General features: G+C 33.9%; 1 long non-coding RNA gene across 1 annotated transcript in view; it reads left to right on the forward strand.

Annotated features, from left to right (window-relative positions):
• LOC145270900 (uncharacterized) overlaps window positions 1–23,248 on the forward strand; it is a 31,062-nt gene extending 7,814 nt beyond the window's left edge. Inside the window, exons 2-4 of the long non-coding RNA XR_013865615.1 lie at window positions 5,660–9,012; window positions 22,077–22,390; window positions 22,906–23,248. This is a non-coding gene — a long non-coding RNA (uncharacterized LOC145270900). The remainder of the gene's footprint in view (window positions 1–5,659; window positions 9,013–22,076; window positions 22,391–22,905) is intronic.
• Window positions 23,249–25,020: the final 1,772 nt, after the last annotated feature.

Genomic DNA, 25,020 nt, shown 5'->3' on the forward strand with positions numbered 1-25,020 from the left:
CAAATTGTAGATATTATAATCAAGGGAGTATATAAAAAGTTCTAAAACATAGTACCCCCCCCCTTCCGAGAACCCCGGCGAAAAAAGCTTTTGCTGGACATACAAGAACATGTGCGCCACTTTTGCCTTTTATATAGACTAGCATGGGTGCCCGGTGTTGCCTGGGTGTTTGGATGTGTGTGTTGAGCAAAAAAAAAAAAAGTGGTAGTAGGCAGGCAGGCTCGAACCCATACTGCGAAGGAAGAAAAGAACGTGAAAAAAAGTGATGTCTTTGCTGTTGTGCCCATCGTCAAACCAGAGGCTAGTCAATCAAAAAGAGGGGATGACTTTCAAAAATATCAGCGAAAAAAGGAACCCCTCCCTGAAGGAAAGTGACCAGTTGAGGGTGAAGGAATTAATGTTTTAGCCAATTTTTCGATATTTGTCGTCCGAAGGGGCGAGCTTCAAAACTATACCGATCTCGTGAAAATCCGTCGCCTCTGTCGAAAGTTTTAGGCAGACATACAAACATACATGCATACATTTAAACAGACAAGTGAGATATATATTATAGATGCTATAATTTTGTTATAATAGTTAAAATTGTTTGTTTGTATTCTTTGGATTCATCGGACTACTGTTCTCATCTTGAGTGTGATTTTCGGTAGCTTTGGTCACCCACACTGAGGATTGAACCTTCAGCCTTCAAGAGAATATTACTTTTTTCAATTGATTTTTCCAAGTACTCTAACCATTGTGCCATGAGTCCTTAAGTGATATACTCCTGAAGGTTGAAGTTTCAATCTTCAGTGCAAAATACAGAAACATTGTGAAAATGACATTCAAGATGAGAACAGCAGTCCAAAGAATCCAAATAATACAACCAATCCTCATCTCAAAAATTCAGAAACGCCAAAAATTGTTTGAATAAAACTTCTATTTTTAGATTTGCTTAAAAGAAAAAGCATGCGCATATTTTAAAAGTTTCATAGTGGCGATAGAGGCCTTAAATAATCAGATATTTATGGGTCTTTAGCTGGTCTTTAGTCAGTTAAAATAGTTTTTTTATAGACCGTTCTTTTATGAGTTAGTTTTTAAGGGGTCAAAATTGAAAAAAATCGTTATACATTTTATACATACATCTTAGTTTATTTTGAATTTTTAATCAGTTCATGTGCGTGTCATGTTGGTACAGTGGTAACGTCACCAGCTTTGAATGCTACAGTTTCAGTTTCGATTCTAGCTTATGGAACCCACATACTTTTTTACTTTTGAGATCATGACTCTATAATAAATACAATATCTGGACAAATTAAAATGTTATATTTAAGAATATTTTACACCCAGGCAAAGCTGACCCCCCCCCCCCCCCCGCTAGTATATATATATATAGTTGAAATGGTAATTAATAAAAACCTGAAGAAAGTGCTCAATACTTGTTGTAGAGCAAATATGTGTTTTATTTTTTTTTTTACCTTATTTTTCTGTTAAGTTACATTATTGTTTCGGCTTCACGACCGTTTTTTGGCCGTCATGTAGCTTCCCCAGACTTTTACAGAAATGTTCGTTTATGGTGGAATGAAAGGGTGAATGGTGTCAGGAGAGGGGTGCGAGAGAAAAGTGGAAAAAGAGGAAGCGAACAAGGGGGAGAGGTGGGAAGGGGATGCTTGGTATGTCGGTAATATTTTAGTTTTGGAGTTTAAGGTCATTAGGTGGTTGTGAGGGTCTGGGAAGTTCATCTCTGGTGTGGCTGAGGGCATAGGGATACATGGAGGGGGGAGGGAGATATGTGGGGGTAGGAGGAGGGGGCACTCTTAATTTCGAGTCCTAAAGTTTAGGTTGTTGGCGCCTCGTTGGTGAAATGATTTCTTGATAAGTATGTCTTGACCTGTTGGGTGTTCGCTTAGGTTGGGAGGCAGGGGGGCTATGATTCGGTTTACCTATTTGATTTTTATTTGTTGTTAAGCGCTTGGAGAGAGTTAGCACACACATGCGTACAGACACACACATATACTTAAAGAAACGCTCATCTGTACACATACATATATGGTGGAGTTATATGGAATATGAACAAAAAAACGCAATATAAAAATATATACTATAGATTTATTTGTTTATTCAATATAGATGTTACATCAATTAGGAAAGTAAAACTCTTTATACCATGGTATTGCGAAGCCTAATGCTTCTCATCATAATACCGAGGGATTTAAAAAGAAGAAATCAAAATTATGTACATTTAAAAAAAAGTTATGTTGCGTTGTTATGGGTGGAAAAAAATGGGGGAAACAATTTTCAAAGATCCTACGGACTAATCACACTCTAACCCAAGTTAACCTAACTCTGTTTGCAGAGAAAAGGCCTTCTCAACAGAACATGAACAATCTTAAAGATCTTTAAATGGAATATTGAGTAAGCACGACTTAGGATTGAAAATGAGTTCATGCTAAAGTTCGCTGCACGATGGGTTTTTAATGAGATGATCGGGTTAGGGTTATTGAAAACCCGTATGTGTTGGCAAGTACGTATGTTGCTCTGTATGTCCCGTTAATGATTTTGCTAGGTATGTGCTGTTGCACTCATCCATCCAATCTCAATGTTGTTTGCTCCACACTTTTTTTTTTTTTTTTACATGGAGGTCACCACTTATCATGGTCCGGAAGCCACTCGGGGATAAGGGTTATTGCGTGTACAGTAAGCAATGAGATAGTATCGCAGTAATCATTAGTAATGGATATTTGATGAGGTGTCTTACTTCAGAGAGCGGTTTGGCAGGAATTTGTTTATGTTCGACTTGAAGACATACAAACGAGATCTGTCGGGCAAAGCATATTAAAAATAAAATCTTAAAATTAAAAAAGTGTCGAACAATGACTAAAAATTTAAAAATCTGTATCCCTACCTACATAAAATCTAAAAGTTTATCAAAATACTTAAAATCTTTCAAGGAAAAACGAAAAAAATTCTCCTTATATAGTCTTGGAAGTTTTTAACCTTTAAAACCATACAAAAAAAAGTTATTTTTTATCATTCGTTAGAAATATATATATATATATATATATATATATATATATATATATATATATATATATAAAAAATAAATATGCGAATGGAAAATTAAATTAACTTTCTTGGACTTACATTTTTGGATTCTACATTTCACCTGACTATCCATTCACGTGTAATCACCTTTTTCTTCACCATATTCTCTCTGCTTCACTTTTTGTTATCAAGTAAGATCTTTCACTTACTTGCAGTTTCATCAAATCTTTTTGTATGCAAAATCCGATCCCACATTTTTGCTAATTCCTACCCTCTGATGAGAAGGAAATATTTCTTCGAAACTCCACGGATTAAGGACTGTCCACTTATTAAGTGTTTCCTTTTCAAATTAAATGTTTTTTTTAACTCTTTTTCAAAGTATTTTTTAACATATTTTATTAACTATTTGCTCTTATATATATATATATATATATATATATATATATATATATATATATATATATATATATATATATATATATATAGTCTTGGAAGTTTTTAACCTTTAAAACTATACAAAAAAAAATTATTTTTTATCATTCGTTAGAAAACTATTTAGTCAGTACGTCATTCAATCACCCGCAAGCACTGCATCAACTTGTTCTCTTGAATTCACTAATAATTTATTTTTTAAGGAATCATCAGTTGTTGATTGATGAAACGCTGTTCTGGGAATTTAAAAACAATATATATATATATATATATATATATATTATAAAATATATATGGCGATTAAGCTACACTGAATATTCTGCGTTTCATCCAACTATAGGATTCGTCAGGCTTATGCACGAATTCTGTGGTTGCTTCTTGTTTTTATATATGTTGAGGATTTCTAGTTGGCCAATCAGCTTTCTAGTATCCACCGCGCCCCTTCCTACCAGCCAATGGGCATGCATTTTATCAAACAAAGGATCTGTTTTAGAACTAGGTTAGTGGTTTTAGGTAGACGTTCTCCTTTTTTTTTATACATATAAATATACCTATGTGTACACACATACATGCACATATATATATATATATATATATATATATATATATATATATATACATATATGTTTGTGATCGTTTATGTATATTCATGTATATTTAATTTATTTATTTGTTTGTTTTCTATTTTTATTGTTAGTTTTAAAGCTATTTTGTATCGCTATCCTAGAGTAAGTTTTATTTTGTGAACACAGTTGTTTGCTATTTCCCGCCTACAGTTTAATAGATTTTGAGGTTCTTTAAAGTACAGGATAGAAAATTTTTCATGGAGGCATAATTTACATGGGTCGTCTAAATGTCTGCATGTGGTATAAATTACTAACTAGCTCTACCTATGTATTGAGCACTTTTGAAGTAAATACTTAAAGTTTACGCATAAATCTATACTTTCGTATATAATTTATGTGAATAAATGAAGTAGTTATATATATCACTCTAATGAAAGTTTTCAAAATCCGACTTTTTCTTTTTAAGTCGATGATGAAGGTCATCATTTTGGATTTATCTCTTCTTACTATTAGGCTATTAGGTCCCATTTGACTAGGGACAGACTTCTCTTTGGACTACTGCACTTTCATTATTTCATTATTCAGCTTTTTTGAAAACAATCGGATTATATGCAGCATCACGCTGGACTTATTTTGGAATACATTCTATATAAAGAATTATTTTGCATTTTGGATCAACTGGAGAGGATTTTCATTCAAGCTGAAATATTATGCGCGGTTTGTTCTTATAGTAGTTTTTTACATATCCAATATTTTTTTCATTTTTTTATTTGGCAATTTATAACTACAATAAATTGCAGTTTCACTTAATTTCATAACTAGCAAATTCTAAAAAAATTTTAAAACAATATATATATATATATATATATATATATATATATATATATATATAAATAAGGTGCCTTCAGTAAGTTTTGAGACTTTTTTGTATGGGCAATTTTATTGATAGTACACACATGAAACCCTAGTCCCCTTTGAAGTAAGAGTGCATTCTAATTTCTACTGTAATTATTCATTTGAATCTGAAATCCTAAAAATTGGTCATCTCATAAGATGTATAGCAATAACATATTGAATTTTCAAGAGTCTACGACAATTTTAAATGATTGTACATAAAAGTCTGGAAACTTATTGAAGGCACCTTGAATGTGAAATCCTAAACCTTGGGCAATTATCTCATAAGACGTATTGCAATAACATATTGAATTTTCAAGAGTCTATGAAAATTTTAAATGTCCGGACAAAAAAGCTCAGTCATCTCATAAGATGTATAAAAAAAGTCTAGAAACTTATTGAAGGCACCTTATAAATTACTCTTCTACCTACGTGTATGAGTTTTATTTTTTAACTTATTTTTGCACATTTATTGGATCATAGTTTATTCTTAGTTTGTATCTGCATGTTGTTTCAATTAAATTTCCTTTATATATACACACTAAACAATGTTTCAAGCAAATTACATTAATCTCTTATATTTTATTATGATATTTCGAGCAGTCCTCCACTCTTTATCAAAAAATTAAATGAGAGTTTTAAATGCCTGTATAAAAAACAGTCTGGAAGCTTATTGAAGACACCTTGTAATAATAATAAATTGCCTGCAAATTTGAATTTAATTAATTTTTTTTTTTTTTTTTCAGATGTTCCTGCTTTTAAGTCCTTGTTGAAACTATTCACGGTGACGGAGAAGTGCAATAAATTTGTCGTTGCACATTTTGTGTAAAATAAATAACAAACTGGTTTGACGTGTTTCTTTACTATACTACCGAAAGAAATACTGCTTTTCATGTAAACAAAAAAAGGGTGCCTACGTAAATGTCGCGTCTCAGATAGTGAAATATCCGAGAATCATGACAAGAAATAAAATAACAAATGAAAATATGTATCGAAAAGAAGCACAAAAAGGAGTTGGCATATTTCATTAAGAAAACAAAAAAGAGTTGGCATATTTCATTAAGAAAACAAAAAAAAGTTGGTATATTTCATTAAGAAAACAAAAAAGAGTTGGTATATTTCATTAAGAAAACAAAACAGAGTTGGTATATTTCATTAAGAAAACAAAAAAGAGTTGGTATAATGTGTCAAAGTACATGCTTTCTTTTATGAGTTGTTTTATTTTCTCATACATTTGAACTAGTGCTCGCCCATTCAGCAATCGCCAATGTGAGAGATGACGACACACCAGAACGAGAAGAGATTTAGACGGCACACAACATTGGGTCGGCGATTGTCGAGAGAAAGACCGCACATGGCTTCATACCAGTGTAGTCTGTCGATTGCTTTGATAGTATAAGATTTCTGCTTAATTTTAAACTGAATGTTTACCTACAAATAGATAGCAATATATCTGAAACTATTCTTTGGAATACACAATATTTCATTTGCGTATGCGTATTATCTTTAAATGCGTATTATCTTTAAATGTAATACTAAAATAATAAATGCGTATTATCTTTAAATAAAGATTTGCTGCATAGACAGCTATAGCGGTACATGATAATTTAATGCACCCAACACCGGTTCCTGGCATGAGGTGCCTTAAATAAGTTTCCAAACATTTTACGTATGAACATTTTTGAAAACTGCTGAATCATTATACTGGAAATGGCATGATATGAACCCACATACTATACTATCAGGGACATGATCGATTAGGGTACAATTCTGACTTGACGAAAAACGACAGAGAAAATATAAATAACTAACGCAGTAATGAAATATTAGTCAAAAGCACATAAAAGCCTGGTCATTCAATTCCAGACGTTGCTGTCTAGTTTAAAGGAGGCTGCTACGAATATAGAGTCTATCCGAGTCCTTACGGCAAAGAGGGAGGTATCCTGTCATGTTAAAGTAGTTACAGAGGATGAAAGAGTGTAAGTTTGTTTCACTTAATGCTAAGATATCCGGGGAGTTTACTAAACGGTAAGACTCTACATCATCTTGATTACCTCTAAGCCCACGTAAAACATTGCACAATCTCCAACCACACCTCTCTTGAATCGACACTATTTGAGTCCAGGAAGTCACACAAGAGAAAACAAAAGCGATCCTAAGGGACGGAGGCAAATTGGTTTTGTTGAGTTGTTTGTTTTTATTATGATATTTGTTTGGGTTTTCATTTAATTATGTTTTTATTTAATGTTAGGTTAGGGGAAGAGTGCTGAGCAAAGTGGGTCTGTTATTATGCATATATAAATATATATCGTACAGATGACTTCTAGGAAATCTGCATTGTCCATAACCCATGGTCTGGACATCGAAATTATATTATTCCATAAGTTGTTGATGGTCATTACACTCCTCTAATTTCCATAATCTTTAAGCATCTCTCTCTTTCCTTTACTATTTTTCTTACTCTTTCCCTCTCTCTCTCTCTTATTCATTTTCTCTCTCTCTCTCCCCCTTATTCTTTCTCTCTCTCTTTTCTCTCTATCTTTCTTTTCTCTCCTTTCTCTCTTTCTTTTTTTTCTCATTTCTCTCTCTCTCTTTTCTTTCTCTCTTTATTGGACTTTGTAATTTTTTTTTTTGTTAATGGCTATACTTTTCTCTGCCAACTATTCTGTCCTATCCAACACGGACTAATATGTTAACATTGCAAGACCAATCACAAAGCATTTTTGCAGCTTTGTTATCTATAGCCCATATCGATGCCCCTGTTCGGTCTCAAAAGACAAAGGATACCCTTTGTAGGGCAGCTGCGCATGTAATTGTAAGGCAAACATTGCACAATCTCCAACCACACCTCTCCTGAATCGGCACTATTTGAGTCAAATGGCAAGGAGAAGTCCAGGAAGTCACACAAGAGAAAACAAAAAGTCAGAATTTGTGGATAAATACTAGAGAGAAAAACATTTTTTTGATCAAATAATTTATTTCAAGAGTCTAAATGCAAAAAGCTAATTTTTTTTTTCCAAAGTTTGCGAACTTGAACAGCTCCGCCATGCAGTGTCACACAAGAGGGAAAATACAACATTAAAACTAAAAAAAAAACAATTTGTGTTGGAGAAAAACATTTTTTAAATCAAATAATCTTGAGAAATATTTCTTTAAAATTCTAAATACAAAAACCTAATTTTTTTTCAAACATTTTCATTTGAAACTTTAATTCTAACCATTATATATATAAATTATAATTTTATAAAATCAACAGTGGGTTATATACAGTGCATTAATTATATGTATGTGTGTGGAGATGCAGGCTAGAATCGAGATCAAACTTACTGAGGAGGCTTTGGTTTTCTGTAAATCCGGAGCAGTATACTGCTGATACATTGATTTAGCAAACAGGACCTGTGAGGCGTTCAACTCGTCCATTTCCAAAACAGGAGATAGTGTCATCTTTACTAGCTTCTTCATCACATATAAAAACTGCTGGGTCAGGCAATGAGAATATTGGAAAAGAGACTCACACCCACTTGTCACCCTGCATAACTCCGGTCCTGGTGCCAGCAGTACAACAACGCCACCATCAGCATGCATTAACAATAGTAAGCAATTTTCGCAGACAAACTTGCAGTCGAGGCCTACATCCTGCAAAGAGAATAAAGATACAGTTACATCATCACGTCCAGATTCACCTGACACATCCCGAAAACTTGTGAATTCCTGTAAAGGTCAACCTGGTTTCCAGGGTAGCATCTCTTCTTCTAGTAATTCTCCTCCTCCATCTGCTCCCCCTTCATCAGGATCTTCTGCCTGGCAGTCCAATAACGTGTCTGCTAGACTGGGATCAGGTGGAAGCCAGTTTACACACCTATCGGCCAATCATAACACACCACAACATCAGCAGCGCAAACGCAAGTTTTGTCCCGATAATGGCAACACTTACAAAGACGCACCAATCAACTTTATTGGAATGGTGAGCATGTTTGCAATGAAAACTGAGTGGAACTTAGCAAGTTAATCATTAAACTGATTGAATAAATGAAAACTGCTTATATTGAGCATAAAATGTCATCAATTGGTCAGCACAATGATTCATACGGATAACCAGGTACAGCTTACTTTTTTGTTTTGAATGTTTGCCTATAAAATCAACAGTGGGTTATATACAGTGCATATATATATATATATATATATAGACTAAATCACTTAATCTAATTTATAAAAGACACTATGTCTGTCTGTCTGTCTTCCTATTTTAAAACTCTATCTCTTCCATAACTAAAAATAGACTTCGTGGCTTAGTGGGGGATGCCCTTTTCTCTACCCTGCAACCTCTCTCCCACAGAAGAGACGTTGCGAGCCTATCCTTGTTTTATCGTTATTTCCATGGCAGGTGTTCGTCTGAACTCCAATCTCTGGTCCCCCCTCGCCAATCTTTCACGAAAAACACCCGTCTAGCTGAATCCACTGTGAAAAATTTCCCCCACTCTATATCTGTGCCTAAATCAAAACGCGGATTCCATGAACAAAGCTTCTTTCTTAGAACTGCACGCCTGTGGAACTCTGTTCCGTCTGCCTGCTTCCCTCCGGACTACAACTTGGATGTCTTCAAGTCCAATGTTAACAAATTCCTAATGAACCGCCCCCTTAATTAAACACTTCATCAAATCTCCATACTAACGTAATGTACTTGCAATAACCCTTATCCCTGAGTGGCTTCCGGGCCTTGATAAGTGGTGATCAGTGTGTAGAAAAAAAAGGCGCCTCAAATGATTGGATTTTTTATGAACAAAAATAGTTTTTAAAGGGTCAAAAAATGGGTCAAAATTGAAAATATTGTTATACATTTTGTACATTAATCTTAATTTATTTTTAATTAGATCATATGCGTATCACGTTGGTACAGTGGTAACGTCACCAGCTTTGAATGTTACAATTTTGCTTTCGATTCTAGCTGATAGCACAAAAATATATTTTTTTTACTTTATAAATCACGACTCTATAATAATATATACAAAATCTGGTCAAATTAAAATATCATATTTAAGCGTATTTTACGACCGGGCAAAGCCAGGCAGCCCCATCAGTAGTCTCAATTCAAAAACCTTTTTTTTTTTTTTCCAAAATTGAATTGAAAACATCAGCCATGCAGGCTGACACAAGAACGAAACGACACGTTTGTGATATTTGTGAGGCAGCGTTCTCGCACAGGTCGACGTTAAAACGACATCTGCAAACGCACTCTGGGGAGAAGCCATTTTCCTGTGACGTGTGTGCGATGCAATTTTCACGGAAGTCGTCGAAAAAACGGCACGAACAAATACACACTGGCCTGAAACCTTTTACTTGCGAAATTTGTGGAATGTCCTTCTCGATTAATTCAAACCGAACGCGTCACATGATGCTACACTCAGGGGAGAAACCTTACGTCTGTGACATATGTGGCCTGTCATATGCGCTGAGCTTCAGTTTAAAGTCGCACATGATGCGTCATACGAAAGTTAAGCCATACACCTGCGACATTTGCGGGTCTTCGTTCGGTCTGTTGTCATGTTTCAAGAAACACGCGGCAACACACAGTGAGGACAAACCCTTCCGATGTGATATCTGCGGATCGGGTTTCTCCCAGAATTCCACTCTGCAACGGCATGTTCTCGTACATAGCGGCGATCGTCCGCACTCGTGTGATTTGTGCGGATCAAAGTTTTCACGGAAGTCTTCGTTGCAACGACACAAACGAACACACAGTGGCGAGAGACCATTTACTTGCAACGTTTGCGAATTGACGTTTTCACGCGACTCGAACTTAAGACGACATGTCATGTTGCACACGGGCGAAAAGCCTTATAAGTGCGATGTGTGCGGGGCTGCATTCACACAAAGTTTTCGGTTAGAAACGCATATGCAAAGGCACGATAAAATGACATACGAGACGATAGTGCTACAAGAAACCACTTGAAAATACATGAAGGTGAATTTATCTCTTGAACGAACCATCAATAAGGCATCGTTATATGGAAAATTATTGATGCCCGTCCACAAAGTACGTGCAAATCACACATGAGGGTATATACTGAGGAGAAATCATTTTTAGTAAAACGTGTGGATTATCTTATAATTTTGATGTTTGTTGATTACAATATAACTATTTTCTTGGCCTTTTGGACAAGATCAAAGTGTAGTATCTGTTCTTCAGATGAAACATGTGGACTATCATATTCTAAAAAAATCCAGTAAAAAAAAAAACAGGATTTCATTGAAATAGATTGCAGCCATAAAGGGAACAACATTTGTTCTAAAAAGAGCTCTCGGATATAAATCCAAATCATAATAAAATCAAGTGCTAGCTCCAAGAGGAGTTAGTTCCCTTGATTTTTTATAAAAGTACTCAAGTTAAATGAATCTCTCTCTTGAATGAACCATCAAATTATATACATTGCTATATGCAACAGTTTCAAATGACTATGGCCGAATAGCAAAAGATAACAAAATATTTAATGTCTGAATGCCTAATCCTATTAGTCAATAACAAGTATGTATGTAGCTAATGCACACATGTTGTCAAAATATGGTTGACAGCTTGTGAAACATCATATTCACAAAAGTTCAGTTAAAAAACATGTGCAAATACATGTATGTCACAGGATTGAAAAAATGATGTAATGTTTCCAAACCAGACAAACACGAAAGGAGTGTGTTAATATCACCATTCAATATGGTTATGATTTTAATAGAGCCAAATAGTAAAAGATAACAAGATATGAAACTATCTAAAGAATGATTTAAAAAATAACATGGTTCATTAAAGAAATCAACAAAGTTTCACATGACATGATGACAGAGCTTCTGAAAGATATAAATATGAACTGGCCCAATAAAAACTCAACCACAATCTATGAAAGACCAAAATACAGATAGCAGCCATAAACAGACAGCATCTATCTTATAAACAGTCCTAACGTCATTTTACAAAAATCCAGTAAAAAATAAAACTACTTGCAAATACATTGAGCAAACATGGAAGGGGTTTATTGATTATGGTTTTAATAGAGCCAAAAACAAAATATCAAACTATCTAAAGAATGATTTAAAAAAATAACATGGTTCATTAAAGAAATCAACAAAGTTTGATATGACATGATGACAGAGCTTCTGAAAGACATAAATATGATACTGGCTGTTGTAAGAGGAACTGGCCTAATAAAGACTCAACTACAATCCACGAAAGACCAAAGTACAGATAGCAGCTCTAAAACAAACACCATCTATCCTAAAAACAGTCCTAAGGCATAAATTTAAATTTTAATGGAAGGAAGCAAAAAAAAAAAAAGAAAGAAAACCCACCAAATGAGTACACACTGGAGAAAAACTCTTTTTTTTTTGTAAAACATGTGGAATATTGTATTTACAAAAATCCAGTTTCAAAATATCCAAATATTTAAAGAATGATTGTAAAAATGGTTCATTAAAGAAATCAACAAAGTTTCACATGACATGATGCCACAGTGTTCACACAAAGTTTTCGAAACAAAAGTTTAGAAACGCATATGCAAAGGCACAATAAAATGACGTATGACACGATAATGTTACAAGAAACCACTTGAAAATACAACAGTTTCAAATGACTATGGCCGAATAGCAAAAGATAACAAAATATTTAATGTCTGGATGCCTAATCCTATTAGTCAATAACAAGTATGTATGTAGCTAATGCACACATGTTGTCTAAATATGGTTGACAGCTTGTGAAACATGTGAAATATCATATTCACAAAAGTCCAGTTAAAAAAACACCTGCAAATACATGTATGTCACAGGATTGAAAAAATGATGTAATGTTTCCAAACCAGACAAACACGAAAGGAGTGTGTTAATATCACCATTCAATATGGTTATGGTTTTTATAGAGCCAAATAGTAAAAGATAACAAGATATCAAACTATCTAAAGAATGATTTAAAAATAACATGATTCATTAAAGAAATCAACAAAGTTTCACATGACATGATGACATAGCGTTCACCTTGATCTCATAAAAAATTACTCAAGTAAAATGAATCTCTTGAATGAACCATCAAGTAATACATTGTTATATGCAACAGTTCCGAATAAGAAAAGATAACAAAATATTTAATGTCTAGATGCCTAATCCTATTGGTCAATGACTGTCTGGATGCCCAATCTTATTGGTTGATGATTTTTACACTGTCCGTCACAAGTATGTACGTAGCTAATACATGCATGTTGTTAAAATATGGCTGACAGCTTGATTGTGAAACATATGGAATAACAAAAATCCAGTAAAAAAACACCTGCAAATACACGCATGCCACAGGATAGAAGGAATAATGTAATGCTTCCAAACCAGACATTATTACACGGAACAAACATGAAGCGAGTGTGTTTATTGATGTAACCATTCAATATGATTGTGGTTTTAATAGAGAAAAATAGCAAAAGATAACAAGATATCAAACTATCTAAAGAATGATTTAAAAAATAACATGGTTCATTAAAGAAATCAACAAAGTTTGACATGACATGATGACATAAATATGATACCGGCTGTTAGCTCCCTTGACATGGCTAGCTGGACATACATGGAACAAACAAAACTGCAACACTATCCCATTTATCCTATCTTTAATTATCGTTTTTCTTGATTTTTGGATATGTTAATATTGGCGACCTTACAATTTGAAGTGAAAATATCTGTTTTATTAGATTGAAATGTAAATTTTAATGAAATGAAGTCTTAGCACCGATAAGGAGTTTCTTGATCTCTTATGACTAACTGAAGTACAATAAAATAAAAAAGAAAAACACCCCAAATACTCTTTCTCCCATAGCTCACATATCAAAGTACACATAAGAGAGTACACACTGGAGAACCCCTCTCCCTTTTGTTTTTGTAAAACGTGAAATATATTCACAAAAATCCAGTTGCAAATCGATGCAGAGGGATCTATATCTTGAACGAAACATCAAGTTTGATGACTATTTGTCTCGCAGCATCTTTCTTATATTGATGTAACATTTCCAAATAAATATGGCTTTTCTACAGCTGAACTGAAAAAAAAAAAGAGATAAAATATGTTATGTCTTTAATTATCGTTTTTCTTACTTTTTGGATATGTTAATATTTGTGACCTTACAATTTGAAGTGAAAATATCTGTCTTATTAGATTGAAATGTAAATTTTAATGAAATGAAGTCTTAGCACCGATAATGCGTTTCTTGATCACTTAAGACTTACTGAAGTAAAATAAAAAAGAGAAGTAATCCACCAAATACTCTTTCTCCCATAGCTCACACATAAAATCACACATGAAAGTATACACTGGAGAGAAATCATTTTCTTGTAAAACGTGTGGATTATCGTATAAATCTGTTGTTAAAATGTTAAAATATGGCTGACAGCTTGGTGATCTCCATGTAAAAAAAAACAAAAATCCAGTTGCAAATCGATGCAGAGGGATCTATATCTTGAACGAAACATCAAGTTTGACGACTATTTGTCTCGCAGCATCTTTTCAATATTGATGTAACACTTCCAAATAAATATGGCTTTTCTACAGCTGAACTGAAAAAAAAGAGATAAAATATGTTATGTCTTTAATTATCGTTTTGCTTACTTTTTGGATATGTTAATATTTTCGACCTTACAATTTGAAGTGAAAATATCTGTCTTATTAGATTTAAATGTAAATTTTAATGAAATGAAGTCTTAGCACCGATAAGGAGTTTCTTGATCTTTTAAAAGTAACTGAAGTAAAATAAAAAAGAGAAGTAATCCACCAAATGCTCTTTCTCCCATAGCTCACACATAAAATCACACATGAAAGTATACACCGTGGAGAAATCATTTTCTTATAAAACGTGTGGATTATCGTATAAATCTGTTGTTAAAATGTTAAAATATGGCTGACAGCTTGGTGAACTCCATGTAAAAAAAAAAAACAAAAAAAAAAACACATGCTAATCGATGCAGAGGGATCTATATCTTGAACGAAACATCAAGTTTGATGACTATTTCTCTCGCAGCATCTTTTCAATATGGCTTTGAACTGAAAAAAAAAGAGATAAAATATGTTGTCTTTAATTATCGTTTTTCTTACTTTTTGGATATGTTAATATTTACGACCTTACAATTTGAAGTGAAAATATCCGTCTTATTAGATTGAAATGTAAAGTATACACTGGGGGGGGGGAAATCATTTTCTCATAAAACGTGTGGATTATCATATAAATCTGTTGTTAAAATGTTAAAATATGGCTGACAGCTTGACAGATCGTGAGACATGTCGAATATCATATTCTAGAAAATTCAGTTTAAAAAACCACATACAAATACGCGACTGCTACATGATGGGAGAAATGATGTAATACTTCCAAGCTAGACATATAAGAGGTAACACGCGAAATGTTCTTTCTCCCATAGCTCACATATAAATTCACACATGAGAGTACACACTGAGGAGAAATCATTTTCTTGTAAAACGTGTGTATTATCGGATAAAATAACGTATGAGAGACACCAATGACAACGCTATAAAAAAAAACTTTGATAATCGCTAGGTGTGAAATGTTGTTAAGGTATGGCTGACAGATTGTGAAACATGGGATATCATATTTACAAAAATGCAGTAAAAATACAATCAATGAACAAAAATGCAGTAAAAATACAATCAATGAACTCTTTCTGTGTTTGCTCCACGTATTTACGTGGAGCAAACACAGAAAGAGTTCATTGATTGTGGCCTTAATAGAGCCAACTAGGAAAAGATAAGAAAATATCAAGATCTAAAAAAATGATTTTATTGATGTCACCATTCAATATGATTATGGTTTTAATAAAGCCAAATACTAAAAGATAACAAAATATTTATAAAAATGATTAAAAAATGACAGATATATCTTTAGATTATGATGACCCTGCTTTTTTTTTTTTTTTTAGAAAAAATGGTTTGCTGAAATTCTTTTTATTTACCTTGGCCGGTGCAACGTAAAATATTCACTTGTAAAATTTTTTTTTTCAATACTTATCAAAGGAATTTCTGTACAAAACCAACCTAAGAACACTGCCAGACATATAAATTACTTTCGTGCGAAATTTTCAAACGATAGGGTCAGTTGTTCCGAAAACTATGAGGAAAGAACTCCCTCTCACACATACAAAGTGACTTCCTAGTGTGACACGGACAAGATTAATATTATTGAGGAAGTTGCGCGTGGTGGGCCTATCGCTCCAGTTGTTTACACAGCAATCGGATTAAATACAAATTTGTCAAGAAAGCCGGCATATTTTAATTTTTTGTGATTCTCTCCTGTCGCTAATGCATACCAAGTGTTTATTGCTGATTCTGTCAGTAACGAGGGCGAAAAAGTGTCGACACAAGCCACATCCCATATAAGTGGCTTGTTGTTTGCAAAAGGAAACACCATAAGGCCGTTTGCCATCCCCTTTATAGAGACCAAATAATTGTAGATTCGACGGGAAGCAATGTCTAAGGTCCATATAATAATAAAGCCAAATGGTAAAAGATAACAAAATATCTAAAGAATGATTTAAAAATGATAGATATAAACATGGTGGCGGTTATGTAGAAGGAAAAAGACTCCTCACACATAAACATAGTTTAATGAAAGGAAGTCTTAGCACCGGAAGGGAGTCTCTTGATCTCTTAAAACTCACTGGACCAAATAAAAAAAGAGGTAACACACGAAATGTTCTTTCTCCCATAGCTCACATATAAATTCACACATGAGAGTATACACTGGAGAGAAATCATTTTCTTGTAAAACGTGTGTATTATCGGATAAAATAACGTATGAGAGACACCAATGATGTTGCAATATTTGGGACCTATTAATGGGGTATGATCCCACACAGTCGGCCGATTCTATTTATAAACGATGCTGCTAAGAACTGACGAATCAAATTAATTCACGTTCTGCTACCAACCAATCAGAAACCAGAATTGCTTCATAAATATTAAACCTTTTCTGGAGCAATTTCACATGTTCTTTTCCCGGGTTTCGACACGGTAAGAATATTTTGTTCTGTGGAACTGTCTACTACAAACAAGTCACCTCCCAGGACTTGTGTGTAACAGCTAACCATCTGAAACTGTTCTGAAACTCAAAATGGCTAACACTTCTAGAAATGATAACGCTATAAAAAAAAATCTTTGATAATCGCTAGGTGTGAAATGTCAGATTGTGAAACATGGGATATCATATTTACAAAAATGCAGTGAAAATAAAATGAAAATACATGGAGCAAACACAGAAAGAGTTAATTGATTGTGGCCTTAATAGAGCCAACCAGGAAAAGATAAGAAAATATCAAGATCTAAAAATATCTATCTAGCAAGATCTAAAAAAAAACGATTTAAAAATGACATGGTCCATTAAAGAAATCAACAAAGTTTGACATGACATGATGACAGAGCTTCTGAAAGATATAAATATGAACTGGCCCAATAAAAACTCAACCACAATCTATGAAAGACCAAAATACAGATAGCAGCCATAAACAGACAGCATCTATCTTATAAACAGTCCTAACGTCATTTTACAAAAATCCAGTAAAAAAATAAAACTACTTGCAAATACATTGAGCAAACATGGAAGGAGTTTATTGATTATGGTTTTAATAGAGCCAAAAACAAAATATCAAACTATCTAAAGAATGATTTAAAAAATAACATGGTTCATTAAAGAAATCAACAAAGTTTGATATGACATGATGACAGAGCTTCTGAAAGACATAAATATGATACTGGCTGTTGTAAGAGAAACTGGCCTAATAAAAACTCAACCACAATCCATGAAAGGCCAAAAACAGGTAGCAGCCCTAAAACAAACACCATCTATCCTAAAAACAGTCCTAAGACAGAAATTTAAATCTTAATGGAAGGAAGCAAAAAAAAAAAAAGATAAGAAAGAAAACCCACCAAATGAGTACACACTGGAGAAAAACTCTTTTTTTTTTTGTAAAACATGTCGAATATTGTATTCACAAAAATCCAGTTTCATGAAAGGAAGTCTTAGCACCGGAAGGGAGTCTCTTGATCTCTTAAAACTGGAGCATAGACTATATCTAGACATATATGGAACAAACACATTTGTGTTTATTAATAATGTCCCCATTCAATATGATTATGGTTTTAATAGAGCCAAATGGTAAAAGATAACAAAATATCTAAAAAATGATTTAAGAATGACAGATATAAACATGGTAGCGGTTAGGTAGGAGGAACTGGCTTCAAACAGACATTGTCTGTCCTAAAAAGACTCCTCACACATTAACTTAGTTTAATGAAATGAAGGGTTAGTATGACACTATGGTGTCACGAATGCATGTAGCGAGGTGCATATTGCGGTGAGAGGGGGTATTTGACCAGACGGGATGGGATGGAGGAGTGCAGAGAAATGCAAAACCTTAGCTAGAAAAATAGGACCAACCGCCGATATGTTAAAGGCAAAGCAGATGGTATATTGTCTAAAAAATAGAGAGAGATTTGGAGTTATCTCCGATATGTCAAAGGAGATGGTTGTATTAGAAGTGACATTAGATGATAAGAGCTACCCACAGTGCTGGGCGAAAGGAACCCAGGGGACTGCCAATAGATATCAGTGTGAGCAACCCTTCCCTCCCAGGAAAGGGAGAGAGAGGTGTTGAGTGGACAAGACAAGTAGAGGAAGAGAGAAAGAATGTTTTTAACCACTCTCCGAAGGAGAGGTGGGGGAAATGGGTTGGATTCAGAAAAAGGAATTCTAAAATGAGTAGAGTCAAAGCCAGCAAACTGAACAGCTGGGCTGATCAAGCACTCCCGATTTGGGGGCCCTAGTCTGTGTTAATGGAAAACCTGTGACTTTATTTGTCTGGTCTTACATCGTTCACTGCTATAGTTAGTCACCTCAATTTAGACAGTAGCTGTTATGAAGTAATGAAATTAATAAATAGTTTGTTATTATTATAAACTGGAGTTCTGTTTGTTGTGGTGAGGACTCTTCATTTTGCAGCAAGCTGCAAAGACCAGTGGAGACTACACAGGAAAGAAGACGATTCGGTCGAGAGGCAAAGCACCCACCATGAAAACACAGTGGGTGAAGACGATCAACAGGCCAACTTGTGATAGGAAAATGTACGATCGAAAGAACACCTGTCATATTGGGTGCAGTCCGACGAGGTTAGAGACACCTGGTGTTGTTGGTGCAGTATCGGTCTCGTTATATTATCACCGGAAGGGAGTCTCTTGATCTCGTAACACTCACTGAAATATAATAAAAAAAAAACCCACAAAACATGACAAATGCTCTTTTTTCCATATAAAATCAAATATGCAGAGAAATCCAATTTAAAACCCATGAAAACATGTGTAAAACGAATCATCAAGTAAAGTTTCTTTTTTTTTTTTTACATAGGCATCACCACATTATCAAGGCCCAGAGGCCACTCAAGGATAAGGGTTAAAGAGTGTACAGTAGAAATTGGTCAATATAGTAATCATTAGTAATGAAAATTTGGTAAATTTAATAACTTATATGGAACGGCTCATCAAGAACTTATTTACTTTAGACTTGAACACAACCATATTGTAGTCAGCCGGAAAGCAGGAAAACGGAAGACAATTCCACAGGCGTGCAGTTCTAAGAAAGAAGCTTTGTTCATGGAATCTACGTTTAGGTTTAGGCACAGATAAAGAGTGGGGGAAATTATTGATAGTGTTTACAGCTAGATGAGTGTTTCTTGTGAAAGTTTGGCGAGGGGGGACCATAGATTGAAGCTCAGTTGAACACTTTCCATGAAAATAACGATACATCAGAGACAAACTCGCAACATCTCTTCTGTGAGATAGAGGTTGCAAGGAGGAGAAAAGGACATCTCCTACGAGGCTACGAAGTCTATTTTGAACTCTATCAAGGCAGGACAAGTCCTTTCTAGCAGCTCCTGCCCAGATGTGGCAACAGTATTCCATCCTTGGACGTACCTGGCTCTTATATAGGTAGAGAATTGCATCAGCAGTGAGATATCTACTGGATCGATAGAAAGATCCCACCATTTTTCCAGCGGCCTTGGCAACAGATTTGATATACGTGTTCCATTTAAGATCAGGAGTAATGGTCAAGCCCAGAAGCTTGTCAAAACTTGAGGCCTCCTGAAGACGAGAGCCATTCATTTCAATTGATGACAAATGTGAATTAGAATGTTGATGATGTAAATTTTTTATTCATGTAGCAGTTCTAAAAATGAATATGGCTTTATTAAAGATGAACGAAAAAAAAAAGATAACAAAATATCTAATGTTAATTTTATTTTTATTTCGGACCATTATTCTCATCTTTATTAGTTGTTGTTTTCATCTTTATAGGTTGTTGTTTTTCACAACGTTTCGGCCAATTATTCCTCTGACCTTCGCCAGATGGTAACCGCGACGGATAGGAACTTCAAATCTCCTAACTGCATTCTCAGCAATCACTGCCATCCATAGTTGTTGTTGTCTTACCACATTTTGGCCAAGTAAACCTCTGGTATGCTTTGAGTAGGATTGAAAAACCTCTGGCATGCTTTGGGTAGGATTGAAAAACCTCTGGCACACTTTGGGTAGGATTGAAACGGTTTCAGTCCTGCCCAAAGCATGCCAGAGGTTTACTTGGATAAAATGTGGTAAGATGACAACAACTACGGATGGCAGTGATTGCTGAGAATGCAGTTAGGAGATTCGAAGTTCCTATCCGTCGCGGTTACCACCTGACGAAGGCCAGAGGAATAGTTGGCTAAAACGTTGTGCAAAACAACAACTAATAAAGACGAAAACAACAACTAATAAAGATGAGAATAATAGTCCGAAATAAAAATAAATTAATATATATCTCATCTCAAAAATGAATTCCAATTAAGGAATAATATATAAAAAATCTAATGCTTTTAAGTATTGTTTTTTCTGAATTTAAATTTTAATGAAAGGCATGGATGTCTTCAAGTCCAATATAAACAAATTCCTGATAAACCGCCCCCTTAAGTAAGACACTTTATCAAATCTCTATTACAAGTAAGACACTTTTGTAAATCTCCATTACTAACGATTACTACGATATTATCCCATTGATTACTGTACACGCAATAACCCTTATCCCTGAATGGCTTCCGGGCCTTGATAAGTGGTGACTACCATGTAAAAAAAAAAAAGGCAGTGTTCTCTTAAAACTAACTGAACTAAACAAAAAAGAGGTAACATGCAAAATGTTCTTCCTCCCATAGCTCACATATAAATTTACACATGAGAGTACACACTGAGGAGAAATCATTTTCTTGTAAAACGTGTGGATTATCATATAATTTTGATGTGTGTTGATCATGATAAAATAACGTATGAGACACACTGATGATAATGCTATAAAAAACTTTGATAATCGCTAGGTGTGAAATGTTGTTAGAATATGGCTGGGTAGTACCGAATTTTATTAACCAGTTGATCCTGTAAAACACCAGATTGCCTAAAATAGCGAACCAAACATATGCCTCAAAATTTGACTAGGATTTGATGTCAGACACAACACAAAGAATTCAGTCATTATAAATCGGATTCCTCCACCAGTTGTAAAATGCCACACACTCCCAACGATGTCTCTTTATCTCCATAACCGACGAGCCTGGTTGTCAAAACAAACGTTGATTACACTAAAATAGCTTAATATAATTTTTATGTATATCGATAATGCTAAAATACCACAATATAATCTTGGATGCATGATAATCAGCCGTTTTTGTGTTTTGTGCTTACATAAAATTTCACAAGAAATTTTTCTCAATAAAATACAAATTTTCTTTTAACATTCAGTTATTTGTTTTGATATACTTTTCGATGTAAAATAAACATATAATTTTCATGAGTGTTGACGTTAAAATAACATATTGAAGCGTATTGTGTAATCTGTCTTTCGTCAGCAAAAAAGCAAAACTTGTCAATTCGTTTGTATAAAAATATGAGCTTTATTTCTGGTTGTCGCCACCGTGTCATAAAAATTTGTGTGCTTTGCTGGAGGACAGAGGAGAGCAGAATGGGGAAGGGGGCGGGGGTGATCAGAGCCACACTCGTCGTTGTTCACCCCGTGGCTGACTGACACATCTGCTGGTTATATGTGATCTGCTTTTTAATTACAGGTTGCAATATTTTGACTACTAATTGGGGGTATGGTCCCTCACAGTTGGGAGATTCTATTTATAAACGCTGCTGCTAGGAAATCAAATTAATTCATGTTCTGCTACCAACCAATCAGAAACAAGAATTGTTCCATGAAAATTGAAACTTTATTTTCCTCCTTCTTTCTGCCCATGCTGAGACAAATGGTGCACATCAAATATGATACAGCACACAGAAGGAAGTATACAGACTCCAAACATTATGATTCAGTGAGGAATATTCCAGGGAGACAGCCTTTCACTGCTTCTTTTCTGCCTCACAATGGATCCACTAAGTAAGCTACAATCCAATGACTAATTTTTTCTTTCTTTCTCCATTTTGTTGAAATTTTCTGTTTTCATTAAGTTTTCACAGAAACATGTGTACGAATGCCAAAAAGCTAATGGTTTTAATTACTAACTTCTTTCTTTCTTTGTAGATAATTTTAGTGAATGTTACCGATGCCTTTATCTGCTGCGAAACTCATTTCTCATGTTAGTAAAATAAGAAATAAATAATTAATCAATTATGCTGTACATCTCTCTTCTTATGTCCATTCTCCCTAAAAGAAAACCTTTAAGAAACTCAGCAAAAGTTTCCTTGTGTCTTCCATGCATGAGCAGTTTTATTCGTCTCAGTTAACAGCTGCATTCTATAAATATTCTATTATATACTATATATTATATAATGCTTCAAGCAAACTACATTCAGCCCTTATTTATTTATATAAATTCAGTTGAAAAGTTAATTCAAACATTCTGTTCTAAATAATCGTTTACAACTGTCCAATTACCCTTTTTCTTTTCTCAGATTTGGTTGAGATTCGCTCTCTTCACCAGATTTTCCAACGAATAAAAATTGTTTCAATTACCAAAATCCTGTATGATGCTAACGAAGCCCATAATACATAGCTTGGCCAGTTCACCTATGATGCACCTCACTTGACTCTCAATGTCAACAGCCTCATCTTGGTAGTTTGGGATACTATAACCGGAAATTCACACATACCCACAATGGAACTTTGAAATAAACTTTTATGGTGTTTTTGTCTATTTCTTATTTAAGAACTTTAAAACTTCGCAACAAGCATTGTTCTTTCAAAGTCAATTTTACATTTATGTAAAATTGTTGATATAAATATATCTTGTTTGTTAATTTATATTGTCTTGTTTTTATTCCAAAATTCCTGTTGTTGACTTAGCACTTGACAACTGGCGACCTGTGCCTTAGGGCAGGTCGATTTGCAACTTTTTTCAGAAAATCAACATGGCACTGGTGATGATAGTTGGTATTTGATGCGATAAGAACATATACCAAAAATTAGATTCCCATCTTGAACAGAAAATTGAGCATTTAATTTTAAAAATCGTGTAGAAAAATCCTTCATTCTCAAAGCATTTTACACAACACTGACTTTGAAATTTCATTATTTTTATAAAATATTCAATTAAAATTGATATATTTATACGAAATACATTGAAAGAAAAATACATACATGAATTATAATTTTAATTATGAATCACGAGTAGCAAAATATCTCGACTTTTACTGCATTGATTAAAAAGCTAATTAGCGACTAAGTCTTTTAAAATTCACAATTCAAAAAGATATGTGAAGATGTATTACACAATATAACAACTTGATACAAGTTATAGAACCATGTATTTTAATTTTTTTATTAAACGCAATAATATAAACTGTTATAATAGGACTAAATTTTTTTGTATACTTTCCATTCAAGGAAAATGAAGGTCTAATTTGCTGGCATGATGACTTTGTAATAATGTGTCTATGTCTTGCTTCCTGCCCATATACAACATTTTGAGAAAAATCAATCAAATTTGACCAGTGTGTGGCTGCAAAATTGAAGCAATAATTTTTTCATTTTTTTTTTTTTAGTTGTTCACTATTTCTGGAAAAAAAACAACACAAAAAAAAACCCCCAAAATTATTTGAAAACACTTATTTTTTAAAATATTTTTGCGATGTAATATGAATAAAACTATTGTTTGGGTAAATTAAGAAAAATAATAAAATTTAATGGATAAATATTTATTTACTTAATGGACAAAATCGTTTGAATGCCCTCTTCTCTCACATCCAATTCATCTGAGTTTATCATCGATATTATATTTTCCGGAAGTAGTGCAAAAGCACTATATTTTGAACAGTTTAAAACAGTAATTTGGATTTCAGTTAACTGTTTTGTTCTCTGAATCATATTAAAATATACTGTTGCTAGTTAAAAAAAAATATTGTCGGTTTTGATCTCAAACCAACTAACTGCATACACTTGGATGATAAATTTGACCAAAATGTTTAATTTATCATAGTGTTTGAGGATAGACAACTCTAGTCCATAAACACATTAATCTTGTGGCTCATGTTAGCCATCTTCCTTGATTCAAGGGCCCAATTTTCTAAGTTAACTTCTCCACAAGAAACGCCAACAGCATACTCAAAAAGTAGCCTCTGGTCTTCACACTTAAATTATTTGTTTCTTCTGCTGTCAGATAATGATGATCGGGAGGGACACTAACTTTTTTAGAATTCTGCTTGAGGCAAATCTTGATAATTATTGATACAAAGTTTCCCCAAAGGACCAGGAAATGTTGTTAGGCTTTTTGTTGTTCCATCAATTAATTTAAAAATTGCTGTAAATGGTAGTTCTTCTAGTGGAACCTGAAAAGTGGAAAATTTGCATGTTTAATAATAGAGCCAGATTACATAATAAATACCAATATATTATTTTATTTTCCACAAAAAAAGGAACATAATTGCAGGTGAATCTAAAGAATTAATTTTACCTTCTTGTTAGGAGGACAAGTGCAGATTATGTGCCTTGTTTGACAATTTTCTGTCTTGCGATTTACTGCAAAGTCATCACATCTCAAGACAGAAAGTTTACAGCTACAAGAAAATATA

The sequence above is a fragment of the Euprymna scolopes genome, chromosome 46 (genome assembly GCF_053919585.1).
Source record: "Euprymna scolopes isolate OS-2025 chromosome 46, ASM5391958v1, whole genome shotgun sequence".
NCBI lineage: Eukaryota > Metazoa > Mollusca > Cephalopoda > Sepiida > Sepiolidae > Euprymna > Euprymna scolopes.